We start from the raw sequence: 12,223 nt of genomic DNA on the forward strand, positions 1-12,223 counted from the left end.
TCACCTCCCACCCCCTCCCTTTATCTGGCCCACTTCCAATCCATATAAACTAAAGAAAATAATCATATTCTACAGATAACATTCAAGCCACTTAGCATCACATCTTAGAAACTTAGGGCAGACCATCAAGAATACATTTATATGTTAATGGAAACCACAAAAGTAGCACACCCCCCCCCCATATCCCCACCTCTCTTTTCTTTGGGGGCAACATTTAAGCTAACACAGTACTAAAGGCTTTTGCAAGATTTGTCTCATTAAAGTCCCAAGTCTGTATATAGGTACTCTTGTTAGACCACCTTACAGATGAGCAAACTATAATTTGAAGGTAAAAATCTTGCCTAACATCACAGAGATAGAAGCACGTGATTAAGGCAGGACTCAACTTCACTCTCCACAATTCCAAATTAAATTTTGAACTGCTATATTGTACTTTAAGTTGTTAAAATCTACTTTCTACCCTTTCAATATGTGAAAGCACTATATTTAGTAAAAAGGAGAAGAAGGAGTAAAGGAAGAAGGAGAAGGGAAGAACTGAGTACCAATATGTACAAGGCACTATGCTACCTCCTGGAACTACAAAGGATTAGGGAGAGTTCAAGTCTTCATGTGTTCATAGACTCCACAGTCCGCCATTCCTTCCAGAGGGAAACTTTCTCTGGTCCACCAACCTCCACCTTTGTGCTCTCTCAAAATTCTTGCTCACTTTCTGCAGAATGCCTTCCATAACTAATTCTCCTTATTTACTCAATCAGTCCAGCGATGCTGTTGTAGTTCCTACTGTATGTGACTTAAAATTCATTCCTGGAATTTCTTTTGTTTGAATGGCTTCGTTCATTAAACTAACATTCAAAAAATACTGACATGGTGTGTTCTACTTTGTTCTAAATGACCAGTTGTGCCTACGATACACGGCATATTGAGTATCAATCAGAGTATAAAATTCAGTTTGACAGGGGGGATCTCCAGTACAGAGAACTGGATTAATCTTTTTTCTAGGTTTATGAGAAACAATAATCATAGGTCTCTTTTAGTTTACTTACAGAATGTGTATATGTTACTGGTAATAATCTACTTGTGTGAGGCACACAAACATTCATTAATAAAAATAATCAGTTTGATTTAAATCATTGCTGTAAAAGAAATGTGATCCTCTACCAAGGCAGAATTTATTACTTTTTGTATAGATCTTTAATATGCTACCTGTTGAGTCACGGATGTAATTTTCTTTCACCTATAAAGCGAACATTAAAACAACAATAAAATAGCAAAATAGTATCAGTAGAATATAAGCGATATTACTTAATATGTACTATTTTTACAGTCATACCAAAAAATCAGGTGACATTTATGTTACTTAACAAAATTAACTAAAATACATATAAAGTCACTGACAAAAAAAAGCAATATTCAATTTGGGCGATTAATTTAAGAGATTTAAATATGTTCTTCCATGTTGCAGTAAAAGATTAGAAGATTTTTTAAAAAGCATTTTCAAGATTAAATGACTTAACTGGTAATTTAGTATTCCACATGATTGTTTTCCAATAAGCACAAATCTTATTTTAAAAAAGTGTGCTTTGAAATTTTTCATTTGGTTATAAATACACATATTTCCACAGATTAAAAAAATCTACTTTAAATGCTGGGCTAAGCAACAAACTCAAGTCCTCATCTCCCTCTTTCTAGTCATTACTTCAGGCAAATAGTTGTAAATAATCGATCACCTTTGGGGAGGCTTATGAGCCAAGTAATCTCCTTACTGAGGTGGGAAGTCAAACAAAATGATGTCCAAGGGTCCATCAAGACCAGACTTTCTTAATCAGAATTCTGTTCACAAGTGTGCAGAACCCCAATCAAACTGATCAGTTTCCTTATTTCTTCCATAAAATCCACAAAACACTTTTAATATATTTTAAAAATACACTTTGAAAACTAAAAAGAAAACCCTGTGATGTGTAACAGGAACTTTCAAACCTGTTCAACATGGACTCTTCTTGAGTGAAGGACTTTCCCCTAATGTATCTATATAACTGAAGAGAAACTTTTGGAAAACCAGTATCATTAAGCCTTACAGAAGGTCTTGAAACAAACTTTTTTAATCTGTCAAATTTTCTACAGAAATGCTTTACCAGCTGACTGTACTGCCCATGACTCCTAGCCGACCATGACTGAACTAACTGCCTGTTCCCATTGGGCTATTCTGGATCCTGCCATTTGCCACCCTCGGCTACCACCTATCCAGTGTTCAGGGTCAACTCAATGCTTACTTTCTCCATGTCCCGACATATTTCACCTGAGTATTGTTCAACCTCATCCATCTTATATACAGCCCCACCCTTCCAACTCAGACCTATTTCTTCAGTATGTTCACCAAAGCTTATAATTTACTTCCTGATTATACTGTCATAAATATGGATTACCTAGGTCTGAAGTTTTGTTTCCACAACAAGACTGTTAATTCTGCATCTGACACTTCTTTATCCCTGGAAAATTCTTGGTATTCAGTAAATACTTGATAGCTTATTGATAAAAATAGAACTACGTTTATATGGACGCTTTTTCTTTTTTGGTTTTCCAAAAAAATATCTGAATTTTAAATATGATATATGTTTAATGTTCCATTGTTTTTATTCTTTAAAACTTAACTTTTTGTGGTGCGCCTGGGTGGCTCAGTCGGTTAAGCATCCGACTTGGGCTCAGGTCACGATCTCACAGTTTTTGAGTTTGAGCCCCACATCAGGCTCTGTGTTGACAGCTCAGAGCCTAGAACCTGCTTCAGATTCTGTGACTCTCTCTCTCTCTCAAAAATAAACATAAAAAAAATTGTAAAAAAAAAAAAAAAACTCAACTTTTTGTATCAACCCTAAATAATGCCTCAGAAAACATCATTTACTAATTTCCTAGACTGCAATGCCCTGTTACTAAAAGTGCCAACTATATATACTAACCATTCAAATATTTTTCTTATCTCTTCTTCGTTGAGTAAAACTTGACACACATGACACAAAATAAAACTAGCACTGCCAGCCCTTCTAAAAATTACTATTTATTGTATAATGCAAACATTAAAAAAGTTTTGCCCTCTTTTTCTGATTGGAAAAATACAATGTGCATATTCTAAAACCTTCAAAGAATGCCTAGAAGTATAAAAAAGAAAATTAAAACCACTTGAAATAGTAGTAGCAAAGAGTAAGCAATGTTACCATATTTGGTATATGCCCTTTCTTACATGTATACACATATACAAAAGTACAAATTCCAGCAGCTACTCTTAAGTCGTGGCTCCACTCTCCCTATTGGTGTGACCTGCAGTATTTAGCCTCCTGATGCTTCTGACGTTTCCTTTCAATAAATACAGTACCGCACATGCGTTTCCTCTCACAGTTTTCTTAATAACATTTTCTTTTCTCTAGCTTACTTTAGTGTAAGAATAAGGTATAGAATACGTATAACATACAAAGTCTGTGTTAATTGACTGCTTATATTATCAGGAAGGTTTCCAGTCAACAATATGCTATTAGCAGTTAAGTTTTGGGGGACTCAAAAGTTACATGTGGATTTTCAATTGCACAGGGCATTGCTGCCCCTAAACCTATGTTGTTCAAGGATCAACTGTATATCCCTGATATTAATGCCATTTGGTAATCTGCTTCCTTGAACTGAAAATACTTCACTAACTTGCCCATCAATAAATTCAGTATTTTTTTTTTTTTAAGTAAACTCTCCACCCAACCTGGGGCTTGAACTTACAACCCCAAGATCAAGAGTCACATGCTTTGCTGACTGAGCCAGCCAGGTACCCCAAGATTTTGTTTTCAACAGCAGACCAGTGTTCCTTCAATGTACCATCAATGTACCATATTTATTTATTGGACATTTTGCTTGCTTCACAATGTTTAATGACAACAATACTCTGTGGACGTAACTGTAGCCAATTCTTTGCACATATTCATAATTATAGTTTTGGAATAAATTCCTAGAAATAGAACTTTTGGTCCAAAGGTTACTCACATTTTAAATGTTTATATATACTTCCACAGGAAAGTAGAAGTTTACAACATGCTTCAAAAGTGCACATACATGCATATTTACCATAGCCTCCCCAACATCTGGAAAGGCCATCTCTTAAATTTACGCATTCGAACAGCAGAAAAAAATGGTTCTAATTTGTACTTCCTGGACCACCGGTAACATTCAACATCAATTCATTGGTTTACTGGCCATTTGTATGTCTTCTTTTGTGAAATCCCTGTTTAGGTCTTTTCCCATCTTTATACTGGGGCCGCTGCCTTATTCTCGTTAAGAGGTTTCTTCCTTAAAAATATGAAATTTTCAAAGGGGCGCCTGGGTGGCTCAGTCGGTTAAGCGTCTGACTTCGGCTCAGGTCACGATCTCACCACTTGTGAGTTCAAGCCCCGCATCGGGTTCTGTGCTGCCAGCTCGGAGCCTGGAGCCTGATTCAGATTCTGTGTCTCCTTCTCTCTCAGCCCTTCTCCCACTCATGCACGCGCTCGTTCTCTCTCAAAAATAAACATTAAAAAAGATTTGTCTTTAAAAAAAAATTTTTGAAATTTTCAGGGTACCTGGCTGGCTGAGTCTGTTAAGCGTCCAATTCTTGATCCCAACTCAGGTCATGACGTCACTGTTCCTGAGTTGGAGCCCCATGTCAGGATACACACTGTCAGTGTGGAGCCTGCTTGGGATTCTCTCTCTCTCTCTCTCTCTCTCTCTCTCTCTCTCTGTCTCTTCCCTGCTCATGTGCTTGCACTCTCTCTCACAAAATAAATAAACTTAAAAAAATAAAAAAAAATTTATATATGCAATTTTCATTGTCACATATTTGCAAAGTGTTTTTTTCCCAGTTTATAGCTTGTCATTTAAATTTACCAAATATTTATTATACAGATGAGCTTAATGTTTTAGTCAAATATATCTATTTCTAATTTACGATTTATGGATTTGGTGTCACTTTTTAGAAATTTCTTCTCCATACAAGATTTATAAAGGTAATCACCTAAATCTTATTTTAGTACCTTTTATATATTATTCTGATTCAGTTTTTATGAGGCAAAGTATTTAGGGAGATGTATTTGAAATCTTAGAGTATTATTTCTGAAAATATCTCAGGTTGGACAAAGCATAATGCTGAGCCAAACCACTGTATTAAGGATGATATAGAAGCGGCTTTATCTAAGCTTCCAGAGGAGAATACTATAAAAAGGCACATCATATACGCTGGCTTCATATTTTTAGCAATTAACTTTTATCCCAGTCCATCTACCTCTGTTCTGCTTTCCAGGCCTATTTATCCCACAGCTTACTTTACATCTGTACTCAAATTACTTCCTCAGGGAAAATGGCCTCACAAGGTGCCTATTATAAAGCGCTCAGAATTTTCCCCTTTATTCTGTAGCAGACCTCAGTTGGAAAAGATACATTTATTTTGTTAATTTGATTCCCTGACCCACAGCAGAGATGACCATTTTTGATCCTCACTGCAGGACATGTGAATAGGTGCTCAAGGGAGGAAGGGGAGTTTGTCTTGTTTGTGTACATGTGTTTATTTTTCTAACAAAAATGGAAAGTCAGATTGAAACCAAATAAAGCTGGCATACAGTCCTGCTTTGGAAGTAACCACTCTTCCTCACACAGTTTCAGAAAAGCTGAAGAGGCTCATGGTCATTCTAAAAATTCATTCCGGATAGGCTGAAAAGGGAATATATATTTCATCCTAGAATGATCGGAATTGTGTTACCTTTTTTTTTTTTTAAATGTTTATTTTTGAGAGAGACAGAGACAGAGGGACAGAGTGTAAGCAGGGGAGGGGCAGACAGAGAGGGAGAGTCACAACCGGAAGCAGGCTCCAGGCTCTGAGCTGCCAGCACAGAGCCTGATGCTGGGCTCGAACTCACGGACTGCGAGATCATGACCTGAGCCGAAGTCAGATGCCCAACCAACTGAGTCACCCAGATGCCCCCTGAACGGTGTTATTTCTGTATCATTTCATGCTCTTAAAAATATGTAAATATCAGCATCCTTTCGGATGCTCTGCAGCTTCAAATTATATACAAAAGATATAAACATTTGATGTCGAAAACTGGTAATCGAAGAACAGTCACACAAATCTGTACAGGGTTTGCAGTTTTCTGAGCTGTTTTATAAACATTATTACACTGAGTATTCACAAGTTAGTGTAGGACAGAGATTTTCCAGTCAGGGAAGGGACTCAACCTAAACTAACAAATCTACTAAGTGGAAGAACTTGAACCCAGGATACGTGCCACTCATCCAGGCGGGCACATATTAGCTGCCCCAGCACACAGCCCAACCCCACCTCCAGCTTCCCTGAGTGCTCCCTTCTTCAATGCCTAGCATGCATCACCTCCTTAGGAACCATCTCGAAATGCACGTTCTCTAAATCTTCACAGATTGCACTCAGACCATATTGCCAATGTATTCTGTCAGTACCTAAATACTCCATGGTCTATTATTTGGCATTATGGGCAAATCTCTTTTTCTCCCACTTGTAGATAAATCCTTTGAAGAGACTGTTAGTTCTTCAAAGATAAAAGCTTTTTTAACTTCCCACGGTGCCTAATGTAAGAGTTAAATAAACTGATTTTAGTAAACTGGAACACGAGGTTATGTTCCAAAAAATGAAAACAAGCTATTTTTAAAGGCCGTGCCAGATACTACCCCAGAGCTGGTGCCCCCACACCCACCTGCAGGCTCCCAGATCCGCTCATGGGGCACAAACACAAGAACACGCCCAACAGGAACACAGCGTTCCCAAGGTAGGCTGGAGGTTTTTAAACCTGAGGAGGTGGCAATATTTTTCCTATCCTAAGACCAGGGGAGAGGCGCCTGGAGGCCTTTCTTAACAAAACAGGTTTTTCATGTTAGCTTCTGCCCCAGCAGGAGCTGCAGGGTGGGGCAGGAGAGGCGAGGAAGGAAGAAAAGTGCTAAGTGCAGACAGCTGGGAAAGACCCTTTCCCTCCCAAAGATGAAATCCCCAAAAACTTCCCTTATGGGATCTTCCAGCACAACGAAATGTGAAAGAGTAAGGAGGTAAGGGAAGAGGAGAGACAGTGCCTTCTCTCCCAAGACAAGACAGCTCTCGCGTCGATGAATTTGTAGCCCAGATGTCAATTTTGCCATGGTGTCTATTTTTATCTTTGTGGCGTGAGAGTAAAAGATGTTCATTTTCAAAACCCCAAACTACTTCCTAAAAGAAAAACTTCCACAAGCATCTGTTTTTCTTCTTCTGTATCAAAAGTGTCCTTATACTTACATAAACATGTGTGGTTATATCTGCGACCCAACCTGCTAATTCACCTGAAGGAATGGATTTCCTCTCAACACATAAGGTCCCATTCAGAAACCCTAGGCCAAGTGCATGCATTCATCCGCAGAGCCTCAATTACGCACAAGACATCCAGTCGCCACAACCAAAACCCACGGGACACACCAATTCATTGCACATGAGAATGCATCAACTTCTGCTCTTAAAATCATTTCCTAAGACACACTTGCCAATATTTAACTCATTAACACTGCAGACCTCCATTTTTAGCATCCTATTTACATTTTGCAACCTCATGCATTTTCTGGGTGATGAATAGATCCTGTGGTCTCTAGGTCCCAACTAAGGAGAACATTATGATAATGTTGAGAGTTCACAATTATGGAGAAGCCAACTTTAAGGTAATGTTTCTTTAAAACAGAAAATGTGTAAACTAGTCATGGGTGAGGAATGACCCAGGGACTGGGGAATAGTCACGAATGCTATCCCTGTTGTTCTCTTTTCCCGAACGGAAACACAATTCTCTTATAGGCCATAGTTAAGGCATAAGCAAATGTAAGGCACAAAGTCAGCACTATTAAAAACCTGTTGGGGGCAGGGGTAGCCAATAAAAGGGTAGCACAAGCAAGCTTGACAGAGACGGAACCATTCTGTACCTTGACTGTGGCGATGGTTACATGAATACCTGTGACAAAACTGCACGAACTATACACATACGCACACATAAATAAGCGCATGTAAAACTGCCAGAGTCTAATAAGCTCTGCAGGTTGTACCAATATCTTGGCTCGGATACCACAATACAGTCACACAAGATGCAACCAGTGGGGGGAAACCGGGTGAAAAGATATGAGATCACCCTGTATTTAGGGGTGGATTGGGGGAGAATTCCTGTCAACTTATAATTACTTAAAATTTTTTGAGAAGAAAGCCTGTCAGTTGCAAACACTGTTTGCTATACATACATACATACATACATACATACATACATACATTTAGTCAGGCATGTATTCATTCAACCAACATTTATTAAGCATATACTATTGCTTGGCACTGCTCTACATTCTGGAGCTACAGACACTAAAATGATTATATTCCTTGATCTCTAGGAATTCACAGCCCAGATATCCACTAAGAAAGTTGTGTACAAAGGAAAGCGAAGGTTACAATGGTGCTCCATACAAAGAAGACACATAACAGTCTGTAATTGGTCCAGATCATAGTCAAGCTTGACATGAAAGCAAATGTATTTGCCAATCACAGTTCCCTTCATGAAACAAATGATTATGTATGGTCAGTATAAAATGGTCATATTAATTAAGGTTGACATCATTAAAAATCTCAACCATTAAGAGAAGTTTTTCCTGAAGGTATTTCTATCTTAAGAGCAAAGAACGTTCAATTACAATAAGGTAATAAGAAGGGGGGTGGTGTTTGACTTCAAAACCTCAATGTTTCTTTTCAATTCCTTTTTGAGATACATCTTTGAGATGTTATTAAAATTGTTCAAGGAAACTTTACAGCTTAGTTTAAAGCATGTGGAACTGAGGGAGGGTAGCCTCCCAGGAGAAGAAAAAATGCTTGATATTTTTTATTTTTATTTTTTTGAGAGAAAGAGAGAGAACAAGCAGGGGAGGGGCAGAGGGAAAAGGAGAGAATCTCAAGCAGGCTCCACACCCAGTGCAGAGCCTGACTTGGGGCCAGAACCGTGAGCTCGTGACCTGAGCTGAAATCAAGAGTTGGACGCTTAACCGACTGAGCCACCCAGGTGCCCCTTGATACTCAAATTTAAACATCTGTAACTAATGAAAGAACATTCACCTGGAATAGAGGTTACTATTTTTCAAACTATAGCCATGGATTCACTTTCTATGTTGTGTGTGTCCCTGGACAAGTTTTGTAAAAGCAGACAACTCCATTTTAAATTAATATGATCTTTTATTTAAGAGATACTTTCTCTCTGATTCTGATTAATTCTGAATTAACGGTATTTCAATACTTTATTTTTTTTTTTTCAACGTTTATTTATTTTTGGGACAGAGAGAGACAGAGCATGAACGGGGGAGGGGCAGAGAGAGAGGGAGACACAGAATCGGAAACAGGCTCCAGGCTCTGAGCCATCAGCCCAGAGCCTGACGCGGGGCTCGAACTCCCGGACCGCGAGATCGTGACCTGGCTGAAGTCGGACGCTTAACCGACTGCGCCACCCAGGCGCCCCTCAATACTTTACTTTAAATCTGTCAATCTTTCTGCCAAGTTGGTGTAATCAGATCCTGAGGTTCCCCCACACTTCTAATGTTGTATCTGAAAAATGTGACATAAGAAAACATAATTCTGTAAAAAATTTAAAAATAAGAAAATAATGCTATTATTAGGCTTTAGTTTTACTGAAGATTTATTACAAAAATATTACTTTTGGAAATAGGCAAAAATGAAAAAAATAAAGGACCAATGTTAGGTTTCAAGAACGTAATACCCTTAAGATAAAGATGAAAATTCTACATATATCTTTGGACTTAGCTTGGATGATCACTGGACTTAAGGAAGGAGGCAAAGATGGAAATACTACACGTGAAACTGTCAGTTTACACACAGCACCACCCTGTAATTCCCCAAAACGTTCACAGAGAACCTACCGTCCAGAAATTCAATATAAAATTGTGCCTTACCACTATTGATACATAAAGAATGTAGTATATGGCTTGTTCAAAACCCAAACTCAATAATGTCAAAACCTGAGTGTGGTGCTAAACAGACACTGTGGTTGAAAGAATTCATATATTAAAATAAATAAATGGTAAACCAGACATATAGGTACCTTCATATAAACTTTGCCTTAAAAAAAAGGCCATTAGAATATCACATCTGTGAAAACTTAATCTGTCGCAGACTATGGGAACAACTTATCATCACTTCACTTATTATTATTTTTTTTTTTTTTTTGAGTCTACCATGTACCAGGCATAGTGCCAAATGCTAAAAATTCAACAGGTCATCCAGAGTCGACAGGCTTCCTGCCATCATGGAGAACACCTACAAGGAAAAGGGAAAGGTAGGCCCCATGCTCTGTACCACCCACCACTCCTGGAAACAACTGATGCCTGAGTAGATACACTGGACGCCTACAATCCTGGATCAGGTCAGAACCTCAGGAGCCTACCAAGCAAGAACAGTTTCAGGAATAAAATCAATTTCCAGTACTATGAACTCAGTGCTAATATCAGTATGCCTACAACTTCTCTCCCTTGTTTTCAAACCACTTACGATGAATAAGAGACACTCTGAGTACCTCATTTAGATACACTGACTGCACTACATAACAAAGCTATGGTTATTAATAAGCGTTTTCTCCACAATTTCTTTGAGAGCTGCCCTCTCTGCCTAAACACACACTACGTACAATATTAAGTCCTACAATCCAGGTTTCTAACAGCTGACTCAGATAGTCAAAAACGGTTCATGCCGAGTATCTAACAATTCTTGCCTCAGCAAAGCAGACCAGAACAAAAACCTGCTCTTTTGATTTCCCTTCACCCTCTCCAACATTTTTTTGAAAGCTTGACATCATCCTTGACCCCTCCTCTTCCACCCAGATCTTTTCCATTTGCGAGTTGCCAAGTCCTGTAGGTTCTGAACATGACTCTCAAATTGAGCCCTTCTTTTCTATTTGCACTGCCACCACGTCCAGAATGGCATTAAATAAAATCCGCAATACAACGCAAACTGCATCTTGGGGTGCTTGGGTGGCTTGGTCGGTTAAACATCCGACTTCTGCTTGGGTCATGATCTCACGGTTCATGGGTTCGAGCCCCGCATCGGGCTCTGTGCTGACATCTTGGAGCCCGGAACCTGCTTTTAGTTCTGTGTCTCCCTCTCTCTGCCCCTCCCCAGCTTGCTTGCTCAATATCTCTCTCTCTGTCTCCCAAAAATAAACACTAAAAAAAAATTAAAACAACGCAAACCGCATCTCGAATGTTATCCCCTGCCACGTACACATCTTACCCAACAAACATACTCATACTACTTTGGCACACCTTTCCTTCTTATAGCACCTTTGCTCACACTGTTCCTCCCACCTGATATCTAAAAGAAATCTCATCTTTACAAATGAGCTCTAAAGCAACCTCCTCAAAGAAACCTAACTCTACCTAATCTATGAACCCCCACAGTATGCTTCGTATGATTCATAAGCCTTGCAGTGTTGTTCCCTCGCCTAACTATTTATTATGGAAGTATTTATGTAAGGGTAAGATTGCCCTTGTGACACCCAGGTCAAGGATGTATCTTAATCGCTCTTTTGTGAGTATTGTGCCTCAGCTGGGGCACTGTACACAGAGGAATAAATAAACATGTATCAAATGGAATTGACCTTGAATATTCATGTTAAGATACCGACTTATTCTCAAATGCAAGCACTATATAAACGGGGCTAACGTTTTGGTAAGTAGGAGGACAGGGACTTCAGTAGTTCAGCTGATTACGGCAACTGTGATTTCCTAAACTTCATTATCAAAATCACCAGTATCCAAAGCTCAACCTCATGAAAAAGGATCCAAATTCAAAGATACAGTAACAGAATTCCCCAGATCGCTCAGTGACACACGTATATACATATCCCAAAAGTGAGGTAGGAAGTCCACAGGGCAAAACAGTAGTTTTTCAGCCTTGAGTCAGAATGCCCTGGTCCAATCATGCCTCCACACATGTTATTGTGTGAATATATGCAAGGTATATAAATTTTCTGCACTGTAATTTCATCATATGCAAAATAAAGATTGTAACATTGTATCTTCCTCATATAAAACATGTTATGTGCTAAGTTAGTGCCATGTAAGTGTTTGCTATTATTATTTTCTGTAACGTAATGGTTTATTCATAACTTACTTAAATATTTAGAATGAGATTATCTACTGGTTA

At 38.6% G+C, this 12,223-nt stretch overlaps 1 protein-coding gene across 2 annotated transcripts in view; it reads right to left on the bottom strand.

The window, feature by feature from the left end:
• The window catches only part of KLF12 (Kruppel like factor 12), a 432,669-nt gene that overhangs the window by 331,171 nt on the left and 89,275 nt on the right, over positions 1-12,223 (bottom strand). The gene's annotated exons all lie outside the window — the stretch shown is intronic.

This window comes from Lynx canadensis, chromosome A1, assembly GCF_007474595.2.
Source record: "Lynx canadensis isolate LIC74 chromosome A1, mLynCan4.pri.v2, whole genome shotgun sequence".
NCBI classification, from domain to species: Eukaryota; Metazoa; Chordata; class Mammalia; order Carnivora; family Felidae; genus Lynx; species Lynx canadensis.